At 44.2% G+C, this 11964-nt stretch overlaps 1 protein-coding gene across 2 annotated transcripts in view; it reads right to left on the reverse strand.

The window, feature by feature from the left end:
- Window positions 1-10491, reverse strand: part of sacs (sacsin molecular chaperone) — a 155715-nt gene extending 145224 nt beyond the window's left edge. For both annotated transcript variants that reach the window (XM_072476859.1, XM_072476858.1), the window contains exon 1: window positions 10325-10491. The gene's annotated coding sequence lies outside the window, so the exon portion shown is untranslated. The remainder of the gene's footprint in view (window positions 1-10324) is intronic.
- Window positions 10492-11964: the final 1473 nt, after the last annotated feature.

The raw sequence follows: 11964 nt of genomic DNA on the forward strand, positions 1-11964 counted from the left end.
AGCAAGGGCAGGCCCAGACCAACAAGATGAGTATGGCTGACCCCACAGGAGGGGGGGGGGACAGCCACCCCTCATCCAGATAGTAACATGGAACATGACGGACCTCAATGGGCCGGTGAAGAAATCCAGAGTTCTTGCCCATCTCCAAGATGGGTGGACGTAGCCTTCCTACAGGATACACACTGAAGAGAGAGGGAACAACTGTGGATAAGGAAGGGTTGGGTCAGTCAAATGTTTCATTCATGTTTCTACACCAGGGCGAGGGGAATGGCCATCCTAATGAACAGGACAGTTTCATTCATTGAGACGAGCACAGCAGTGGACCCAGGAGGGGCACTATGTGATGGTCAGCAGGACCCTGGAAGGGGCCCCAGTCTTGGTAAATATATGCCACACGAACGGGGACGATGCAGAATTAGTCAAGAATACGATGGCCGAAATCCCGAACCTGGACACTCACCGACGTATCACGGGGAGGGGGGCACTTTAACTATGTACAGGACCTGACAGAGGACACATCCAATCCCAGGACAGGTAACGTGTCAGGTATCGCATGAGAATTGAACACCTTTATGGAGAAGATGGAAGAGGGGGGTGGCTCCGCCACTGTCATCTCCAACCACGCGCCACATTACATAGGTGTAAGGTTGGATAAGGGTCGGACCCAACACCCCCCAATGGAGACTGGTACAGCTCTCCTCACCGATAAAGAATCCTGTACAAAAATAAATATCCCAGCCCATCGACGGTTATGTATCCTGCAACCAGAACGGGGAGGTCTCACCCTAAACATCTGGGAGGCACTGAAGGTGGTGATCAGGGGTGAAATCATAGCTTTTAAGGCCCTTAGGGACAGAAACGAAAGAGCAGGCAAGCAGTGGCTGATCGACTCTATACTGGAGGTGGATCAGCGATACTCCACAGCCCCAACCGGACAGCCTTTTTTGAGACTATGTCCAGGGTGGTGAGGGTCGAGATGGAGCCATGCCAGTCTGTGACGGTCTTCAGGGTGTCAGAGCAACCAGAGCTTTAGATAGGGAAGGGGGCGGATGCCCTGGCCTTCGCCTCACTTATCGCCAGGCAGAAGCTTCTGCAAGTTTAGAAGTTGGCAGCACCACCCAGGGCCTCGGTATGGCTCTCTGACCTTGCAAGAATTCCTGAGACTGGTGAAAATAAATTTCACGACAAGGGGGTCCGAGGAGAGATAACACAACACATGGAAAAAGTTCACAAGCCTCTTCACAGACCTGTTCACAACCAGCAGCTAACTGGAGGTGGGGGGTGGGCAAGAATCCCAGTAAGGACCCTTCAAAAAGCTGTATAACACACACAAACACTAATGTAAATAATATAGGATAGAACTGGGACCGCTGTCACAGGCACAGTGACAGCTTTTGGCTCGTGTGTCATCATTACTATTGTGTTGATTATTATTATTGTTGTTCCTGGATTTGTATCTGCAAAGTTCTGTTTTTTAAATGCAAAATGCCACAAATTGTTTTTAAAACAAGGAAATGGAAGGCAATATGTTCATTAGTATAGCGTTCTCCTGAGATTAGAGGGGAGTGATCTTCACTTTTTAGTGAACCAGTGCTAAGAGTGGCAGTTGTTCCACCCCCAGTCGCGATATTCCTCACTTTACAAAAACATTGCATTTACATCGTACCTTTTACAATCACTGGACATCGCAAAGCACTTTATTGGCTGTTAAGTGCTTTGCTATGATCTCTGTAATGATCAATAATTTCCAATTCCTAGCTGTAAGAATGATTGCAACATTTGATGTTTTAAACCATTACTTTACTGTAAAGACGAAAAGTACCATTAGCTAAGCACGTCCTTGTGGAGATAACTTACACTTTAAACTACATAATACTCATGACACAATGAACTCTCCACAAAATTACAGCCCTTATAATAAGCAATTAACAGGTGTCACTAACTTGTAACGTAAAACAATCTAAGCCTGCCCTTGATTTCTGAGAAAAAACCTTGCAGATTTACTGTTAAGCAGAGCCTGACCTCCTTCATATAGGTCACAAAGATGATTGCTGCAGGTAGGGCAGTGGATGTTGCCAATATGGACTTCAGTAAGGCCTTTGACAAGGTCCCTCATGGCAGACTGGTACAAAAGGTGAAGTCTCACGGGATCAGAGGTGAGCTGGCAAGATGGATACAGAACTGGCTAGGTAATAGAAGGCAGAGAGTAGCAATGGAAGGGTGCTTTTCTGATTGGAGGGCTGTGACTAATGGTGTTCCGCAGGGATCAGTGCTGGGGTCTTTGCTGTTCGAAGTATATATAAGTGATTTGGAGGAAAATGTAACTGGTCTGATGAGTAAGTTTGCGGATGACACAAAGGTTGTTGGAATTGCAGACAATGATGAGGACTGTCAGAGGATACAGCAGGAATTAGATCGTTTGGAGATTTGGGTGGAGAATGTAGATGGAGTTTAATCCGGACAAATGTGAGGTAATGCATTTTGGAAGGTCTAATACAGCTAGGGAATATGCAGTGAATGGCAGAACCCTCAAGAGTATTGGCAGTCAGAGAGATCTAGGTGTACAGGTCCTCAGGTCACTGAAAGGGGCAACACAGTGGAGAAGGTAGACAAGAAGGCATGCAGCATGCTTGCCTTCATTGGCCGGGGCATTGAGTATTAAAATTGGCAAGTCATGTTGCAGCTGTATAGAACCTTAGGTAGGCCACACTTGGAGTATAGTGTTCAATTCTGGTCACCACACTACCAGAAGGATGTGGAGGTTTTAGAGAGGGTGCAGAAGAGATTTACCAGGATGTTGCCTGGTATGGAGGGCATTAGCTATGAGGAGAGGTTGAATAAACTTGGTTTGTTCTCACTAGGATGAAGGAGGTTGAGGGGCGACCATATAGAGGTCTACAAAATTATGTGGGGCATAGACAGAGTGGATAGTCAGAGACTTTTTCCCAGGGTAGAGGGGTCAATTACTAGGGGGCATAGGTTTAAGGTGCGAGGGGCAAGGTTTAGAGGAGATATACGAGGCAAGTTTTTCACACAGAGGGTAGTGGGTGCCTGGAACTCGCTGCCAGAGGAGGTGGTGGAAGCAGGGATGATAGTGACGTTTAAGGGGATTCTTGACAAATACATGAATAGGAAGGGAATAGAGGGATACGGACCCCGGAAGTGTAGAAGATTTTAGTTTGGACGGGCAGCATGGTCGGCATAGGCTTGGAGGGCCGAAGTGCCTGTTCCTGTGCTGTACTTTTCTTTGTTCTTTGTTCTTTACCCCAAATTTAAAGCTACAGTCCTAAATATAATAATCTTATAAACCGCATGATTGTAACAACTTTTTGAAATATAATTACTGTTGTAATGTAGGAAACATAGCAGCTGGTTTGCACACTGCAAATCCCCACAAAAGCAATGTGATTACAGCCAGATAATCTGTATTTCCAGCATTGATTGAAGGATAAACATTGGCTAAGGCACGAGCTGGTATTCTTCAAGATTGAGTCATGTAATTTGTTGGACAGACTGGGCCTTTGGGTGCAACACTCCCTCACTACTGCACTGGAAAGCCAGCTTAGATTTTGTAACATTCATATCTCTGGAGTAGGACTTGAACCCACAGACTTCTGACTCTAAGGCGGGAGTGCTACCAATGGAGGCACAGCTGACAACTACAGTAATGACTCATCCATGATATCTGGTTCCACAGGCACCTACAATCCCCTGACACCCCACCAAAGTGACTGGTCTTCATTTATGATCCTGTAGACTGTCCATCAGCAAACAAAATCAGCATTCAACCATTGGGCATCAAATCAACCTCAAAACTATCCATATTTACTGTCCATTTAGCCCACATTCCAGCAGCAATCACCCAGACAGTGAAAAGGATGGGAAATCTGGTTGATCTTTCTTCTCTCTGACCAGTGATGCTGAGGTCAGTTCTGGTACCCCTTATACAATCTTGGATGAGAATCAGCTAACCTAGCACAGATGAGGAATCAAAGCTGAATTATTCTAATCACATAGTTTGGTATTGCTATTATCAATGATGAATCTACCCTTTCAGCTATCAGAAAAGACAGATTCAGATTTGTAAACTGACAAACAGATTTATTTTGTGTCGAGCACATTAATGAACCAAAGAAAATTCACAGTATAATCCATCAATTTCCTTATTCCATATTAAATCGTAAAATAGACGATGAAAGTGGCGTTGTCTTCATGAAAATGTGGTTGGCAAAGCTTTTGTTCTTTACAGACGGAAAAGGCTGACTCAGCATTTTCACCACAATGACAGCATGCACATGTGATACCCTGGTACATGTTGATGCAAATCTCACAAGTGACTGCTCCTCTTCATCACAGAAAACAAGTTCAGAAGAGAAAAAACAAAATGAATGAATTGTGTTAAAATACGTTTCAAATAAAGAATGATGTACCCATCTGGTTACATGTTTTAATGCACCAGACAAAGGGCAAGAGCACAGATCAGCTGACTGTAGTTACAGACTGCCAGGGACAATTAAAATGTATAAAATGCTCGTGGCCTGAGCCGGGAATCGAACCTGGGACCCTGGAGTTGTGAGCAACTGTGCTAACCACTGACCACTGTGCTATCGTGCTGCCCTCCCAGTCTCGTGATTTTTGCTGGAAAATGTGCAATTATAGATATCAAATGAAGACATGATTGGTTCCAAGGTTGCCATTAGAAAATTTCAGGTATTGCACCAGACGTTCTCTCCAATTCTGTAACACTAGTCACTCCTGTAAGCATACCTTGTGTACCGTATGATCTGGAGTTCAGTTTTACTGCCCAATATCTAGGTGGATGACTTCAGATTAAGGGTTCATAACATTTACCCTTCATTGTGTATACTGGCTACTTTAATCTTGCAATGGCATGGAAATGTTGAATCAAATGGCCTCCTTCTGTGCTATAAATGACTCCAGGACTCTATGTGCAGTAATATGCACCCTTCTGTCTTGACAAAAGGTGGACTGAGCACACTCTAGAAAAAAAAGACCCGACAGTAAATCAACAAACTGGTGTGTTTTGTAAAACATGCATGAATAAACAGAATACAGTCCATGGTGCGATCCATCAACTTCCCACTGTTTCCTGGTCCATATTAACGAGTAAAAGTACAGCTCAACCAACACCCAAGTAAAACCTTATTTTCAAAATACCTAAATCCATTGAAATGTTGAAGTTCACATTTGCAAAATGATTCAGGATACAAATAGTTGACAGTGGTGTGTAGTAATGATGTAATGGCTGAGTAGCCTAGTCCCACAGGAGAATTACACTATACTCTGCATCCGGTACATCACTTCTGCCGGAGGTCATTGGTGAATGCATAAATTATTTGACATGTATGCAGCTAAAGTGCAGCTCTGACTGAATAACCTCCTGTCAATAACCTTCATCATTAAAACATAGTAAAGTAATCGTGTTGATAATGGAATGAAAGAGCTCACTACAATTGCTAAAATAGTAATAATTTGTCTGATCCAAAATCTGTGCTGTGGCCTCTGAAAATAAATACAACAAAGGAAATAAGAGTGCAAAAATTCTGTTGGTCTTATATTTTATACCTTCATTTTAATATCTAAGTGTTCGAATAGTTTTGGTTCCCTTATCTAAGGAAAAATACATTGACATTGAAGGCAGTCCAGAGATGGTTCACGAGGTTGATCCCGGATATGGAGAGATTTCCTTATGAGGATAGGTTGAGTAGCTTAGGACTGTACTTGTTGGAGTTTAGAAGAAAGAGCGGTGACCTGATTGAGACATATAGGCTTCTCAGCGGGCTTGACAGGGTAGATGCTGAGATGTTGTTTCCACTTGGGGGAGAGTCTAACACCAGAAGCATAACTTCAGAGTAAGGGGTTGCTCATTTGAGACAGAGATTAGAAGGAATTTATTTATTCATTAATTCTATGTTCCTATTCCCATATTCCTAAATGCAAGCTCAAATCACAGCATGGCAGCTTTAAAACTTGAAGTCAGTCAAAAACAATCTGCAAATAAAAAGCTGATGTGCGCAATTCTCTTGGAAAATTTCGAAGTGTGGTAGCAAGTGGGAATTTCCTCGAGCTGCCCGGCACTCGGCCCAGCGAGGCCTGTAATACTTTTCAATGTTAATTGGTCCACTTAACCTCCAACAGAACTGTTTTTGTGCTTAAGTCCACAATAATAATAATCTTTTATTGTCACAAATATAAAGTTACTGTGAAAAGCCCCTATTCACCACATTCCGGTGCATGTTCGGGTAAGCCAGTACGGGGATGGAACCCACGCTGCTGGCCTTGTTCTGCATTACAAACCAGCTGTCTAGCCCACTGAGCTAAACTGGCTCTGCTAAAGCGGGTCTTGCACGCATAACCTCTGGCCCAGAAGAAGGAGCGATACCAACTGAGCCATAGAAGATCTTACAACACAGAATTCTTGCATAGAGCCTATTGAAAGGGGATTGCTAAGAAGGGTACCCTATCCATCAGCTGGATGTAAGGGAAAGAAAGTCGGGTTCATACTGTGGAAGAATTGAATCAAATGGAGAGGTATTTAAATATTTATTGAATAATTTCTAAGAATGCTCACTAAGAAAACAAAGGATGAGAATTTTAAAATCTAGGTGTAGCCAATGGAGGTCAACAAGGACAATGGTGAAAGGTGAACAAGACTTGGTGTGGATTAGGAGAAGGGTAGCATATTTTTAGATGACCTCAAGAAGATGGAGGATGGATAGTGGAAGAGCAGCCAGGAGTGTTTTGGAATGGTCAAATCCAGAGGTAACCAAGGCATGAATGAGATTCAATTGCAGATGAGGTTGAGTCGGACATTCTTAGTGACAATGCGGATATGTGGTCAAAAGCTCATTTTGGGGTCAAGTACAACATCGAGGTAGTGAACAGCCTCAGGAAGTTGGCATAGAAGGGGGTGGCGTCAGTATCTGGGGAACAGAGTTTATGGTGAGAGAACCAAAGACAGTGGAGTATAGACAACAAATTCACAGTCCAGATATAAGGTCTTGGATTCTCTGATTTCCAGATTAAGTGGGATTGGATTTGTTTACTGTCACGTGTACCGAAGTACAGTGAAAGGTATTTTTCTGCGAGCCACTCAAAAAAGATCAGTAGGTACATGGAAATAAAATAAAATAAAAGGAAAATACATAATAGGACAGCACAAGGTCCACAAGCACCGGAATGTGGCGACTAGGGGCTTTTCACAGTAATTTCATTTGAAGCCTACTTGTGACAATAAGCGATTTTCATTTCATTGTTCATTAGACATCGACATTGGGTGAAGCATACTGGAGTGTAGTATTAATCAGGTTAGTCTATAAGAGTGTCGTTTAGGAGTCTGGTAACAACGGGGAAGAAGCTGAAGAAGTGCTGACGCCGGCGTGGGAACAGTGGCATTTTACGTCAGAAAAATGGTGCAACATCTGCACCGATTCAGGGACCACTGAGGGGCTAGCAGCCGGGCAAAACTCCCTGCTCCCATGCCTAAAACGGCTGGAGAATGACCGGGTTACGTGGCCATGCATGCGCACCGCGGCAGCCTGTGGTGGCTGCGCCGTGCAACAATGCGCTGGTCGCGCCCGGACCCGGCCTGCCAAATAATGACCCCACTCGCCATCCCCGGATCATCCCCCACCAGTCCCCCCAGCCCTTCCCGTAGGGCCCCTGGCCAGCGGCAAGGTTTCCCCCGACTGGCGGCGCTGGACACAGTCTGCAGCCGCCATGCGGGATCGACGAAAAAAATAGCATAAGCGCTGTCAGGAACTCGGGCCATCGGGGGCAGAGCATTGGGGGAGGGGCTTCTGATGATGCACCAATGCCTTTCCAACGGTGTGCAGTGCGCCACGCGATGATGCCATTTTGGAGTGGGCGGAGACTCAAAACCGGCACCGCCCCCCCATTTGGGGATCGGAAGGCATTCTCAGCCTGAGCGCAGATTACAATATCGGCGTCGGGCAACAGAGAATTCAGCCCAAGGTTTCACCCTCGACATTGACATCTAGATAATAGGCACCGCCTTAGCAATAATTGTTCATGTGGCTACTTCTGACCTTTGCAGTTTTGGCAAGACAACAATTTTGAAAAGACAATTTGTATGCTTTCTAGGAACTTCTGTTTCCAATGCATGTTATTTATCAGGGATTACGTATATATATTCAAATTGAAGCTGGAGTAATTGCAGAGATTCTCCGTATTTGTTCAACAATGCAGGTGTCATGTAAAAAGGTGCATTTGTATGTGTGAAGTAGACAGATAATTACATGATACACTTTACATTCTGCAGAAGGCAGATTGAGGGCTGCCAGTCATGTCAGGGCTATCATCAGATATTGATAGTTAATTCATGAAGTGAAAATTTATGCATTACCCAAAGTACATCCAAATCCTTTCTTTCCTTCATCTGACTATCACTATCCCCTATCCTTGATTTGAGTTCTGAATTCAATTTTCATTTCTAACACCATCTGTAAAAGAACAGTTAATAAATATTATTTCTGTAAGAGTTTACCTGTAGGCACAAACCAGAAGCAAGATTGGACAACAAGGGGGGCACGGTAGCACAGTGGCTAGCATGGTTGCTTCACAGCTCCAGGGTCCTCGGTTTGTTTCCCGGCTTGGGTCACTGTCTGCGGAGTCTGCACGTTCTCCCCATGTCTGTGTGGGTTTCCTCCAGGTGCTCCAGTCCCCTCCCACAGTCCAAAGATATGCAGGTTAGGTGGATTGGCCATGATAAATTGCCCTTAGTGTCCATAAAAGGTTGGGTTGGGTGAGGTTACGGGGATAAGGTGGAGGTGTGGGCTTAGGTAGGGTGCTCTTTCCAAGGGCCGGTGCGGACTCAATAGGCCAAATGGCCTCCTTCTGCACTGTAAATCCTATGATTCTAAGACAACTACTGCCTTCCCGTCAGCTTGTTAATGTTTACCAACTTCTGCTTTTTCAGAAAATTAACCTATCAGGTGAAAATGTGCTTTAAAGAATCCCCTCCATCTCTCAGTTCCTATTCACTTTGTAAAATTGACTGTGAACTTGCAATTTACACCTCAGCAATAGGCCTTTTTAGTCTGTTCAAACAGGAACCAGGAGCACACAAAGTCACAAAGAGCACAAAAAATGTCAATCATAATGATAACATGTTTTAGAAATCAAAAAGGTTACTCAAAATTATAACCTTTTAACCCAAAGTGTGAAACTGGAATAATTCACCCGCTGTTTTTTTCCCATAGTTACTGACACACAATATTCATTTCTCTGTACCAGAGACTCTGCACAGTGGGTGTTTGTGGCTTCCTTTAATTAGATCTTGAGCTCAGGTTTACAAGCAAACAACCTTCAAATCCCTAGGTATTTGAAGCAAGGCCAGGCATTGTAATTCCAGACTGACAAATTGGTCCAGGAAGGGGCTTTAATGTTAACCCTTTAGAGTAGCCCAACAGCTGTTAACTAACACAGGATTTCATATTTGTTGATCATTACTTTCTTTGTGTGGATTGCATTAGAGTTTTATATTTGCTACAATTAGCAGCATTGTTCAGAAGATATTTCAACCGCCAGTGAGTATAAATAATTTCCCATACTTTCAAGGTATAATATACATAACTGTTCAGAGAGTCAGAGTGAGGTTTAGTCTTCCATTGTAGTTTCTTAGTTGTACTTAATAGAGTGACAATTTTCAGATTAAGACAAGGAAACGATTTTACCAGTTTAAATTAATAAATAAAATACTTAAAGGTTAGCTCATTAATTAGTTTAATAATTTGAATGTCGCACTTAAGTCATCAGACAACACCGAAACCTCTCTGCACTGGCGTGCTTTATTTATTGTTTTCTTATTATAATGGGAACAAAATAACTACCAGTCGAAAAAAACACGAACGTGAACCTGTTACCTTTGTAACCAGGACTTGCTGGCTAAATGGTCTAAACTGGCCCGCCGTCTATCAGATTATTTCAGTGCCAAAACCACACTGCACCACATCGATGTCACTGCTTTTTGATGGAGATTACTGCAGTTTGCTGCTGCGCATTACAGCGCTGTCATCGCAGGGTGGGCAGCCTCCCCTGACATACCGCCTGGAGGATCCTGAGCAATGATCCATTTTGTAACCATGCTGATGGAGCCACAGTGACTGGAGCCCAGGATAAGGAGACAATGAAGCGGACCTCACTGAGGCTGCTCTCTGTGGGCTCGCCTTATCCAATTTGGTTCCTCGGTGCCAATTCATTTTACAAATTGTGCCAGGGAAAACTCTAATCGTCCGTAACATAAAATCAATTCAGCAATGCTGCGTTTAAAGACGGTACTTACACAGTCTCTCTCTTTGTGATACCGGCAACTATCTTCCGTTAATCTCCAATGATGGAATGCTCCCTCAGTGCTGGTCTGCGAAGATTTCGAGGGGGGGAACACGATGCTCTGGCGGTTCTGGACGACATGGTGTGATTTTGAGTTGCCGCAGCTCCGTCCAATGCAGCATCCAAACAATCCTCTCACTCATACAGGGTACTGCACTGCGCAGGCGCCCAGCTCAGTTAAAGGATCAATGACCTTTGGGTCTGATACAGTCAAGATTGTCAAACACATCGCAGAAGTCTCTGGGGAATTAAATCGATTGTCTTTGAACTATTTTGGGGTCAACTACTTTTTACCAACATGTGAAAATGACACGCAGGTTAAAACCACCAGGTCAATCAAGACTGCCTCATGGATTGGATGTGTTTATTGTCAGGTGTACGGAGAACATAGAACATAGAATTTACAGTGCAGAAGGAGGCCTTTCGGCCCATCGAGCCTGCACTGGCCCTTGGAAAGAGCACCCCATTTAAGCCCAGAACTCTGCCCCATACCCGTAACTCAGCAACCCCACCCAACCCCTTTCAACACCAAGGGCAATTTAGCATGGCCAATCCACCTAACCTGCACGTCTTTGGACTGTGGGAGGAAACCGGAGCACCCAGAGGAAACCCACGCAGACACAAGGAGAATGTGCAGACTCCGCAAAGACAGTGACCCAAGCCGGGAATCGAACCTGGGACCTTGGAGCTGTGAAGCAACAATGCTAACCACTGTGCTACCGTGCCGCCCACATCTAGAATAATGTACAGTTTTGGTCATCTTATTTAATGAGGGACATACTTGCATTGGAAGTAGTCCAGGGAAAGATCACTTGGTTGATTTCTGGGATGAATGGTTGTCTTATGAGGAAAATTTGCCCAGGTCGGTCCTATGCAAATATATACCCACTGGACATTAGAAGAATGAGAGTTGATCTTATTAAAATATATAAGATTTTGAGGGGGCTTAACAGGGTAGATGTTGAGAGGATGTTTCACCTTGTGGGGGAATCTGGAATGAGGGGGCACAATTTTAAAATAAAGGGTCTCCAATTTCAGATGAAAATAAGGTACAGTGAAAAGTATTTTTCTGCAAGCAGCTCAACAGATCATTAAGAACACGAAAAGAAAAGGAAATAAAAGAAAATACATAATAGGGCAACACAAGGTATACAATGTAACTACATAATCACTGGCATTGGATGAAGCATACAGGGGTGTAGGTTAATGAGGTCAGTCCATAAGAGGGTCATTTAGGAGCCTGGTGACAGTGGGGAAGAAGCTGTTTTTGAGTCTGTTCGTGTGCGTTCTCAGACTTCTGTATCTCTGCCCGATGGAAGAAATTGGAAGAGTGAGTAAGCCGGGTGGGAGGGGTTTTTGACTATGCTGCCCGCTTTCCCCAGGCAGCGGGTGGTGTAGATGGAGTTAATGGATGGGAGGCAGGTTTGTGTGATGGGCTGGGCTGTGTTCACAACTCTCTGAAGTTTCTTGGTCCTGGGCCGAGCAGTTGCCATACCAGGCTGTGATGCAGCCCGATAGGATGCTTTCTATGGTGCACCTGTAAAAGTTGGTAAGAGTAAATGCGGACATGCCGAATTTCCTTAGTTTCCTGAG

This window comes from Scyliorhinus torazame, chromosome 15 (assembly GCF_047496885.1).
Source record: "Scyliorhinus torazame isolate Kashiwa2021f chromosome 15, sScyTor2.1, whole genome shotgun sequence".
Lineage (NCBI taxonomy): Eukaryota > Metazoa > Chordata > Chondrichthyes > Carcharhiniformes > Scyliorhinidae > Scyliorhinus > Scyliorhinus torazame.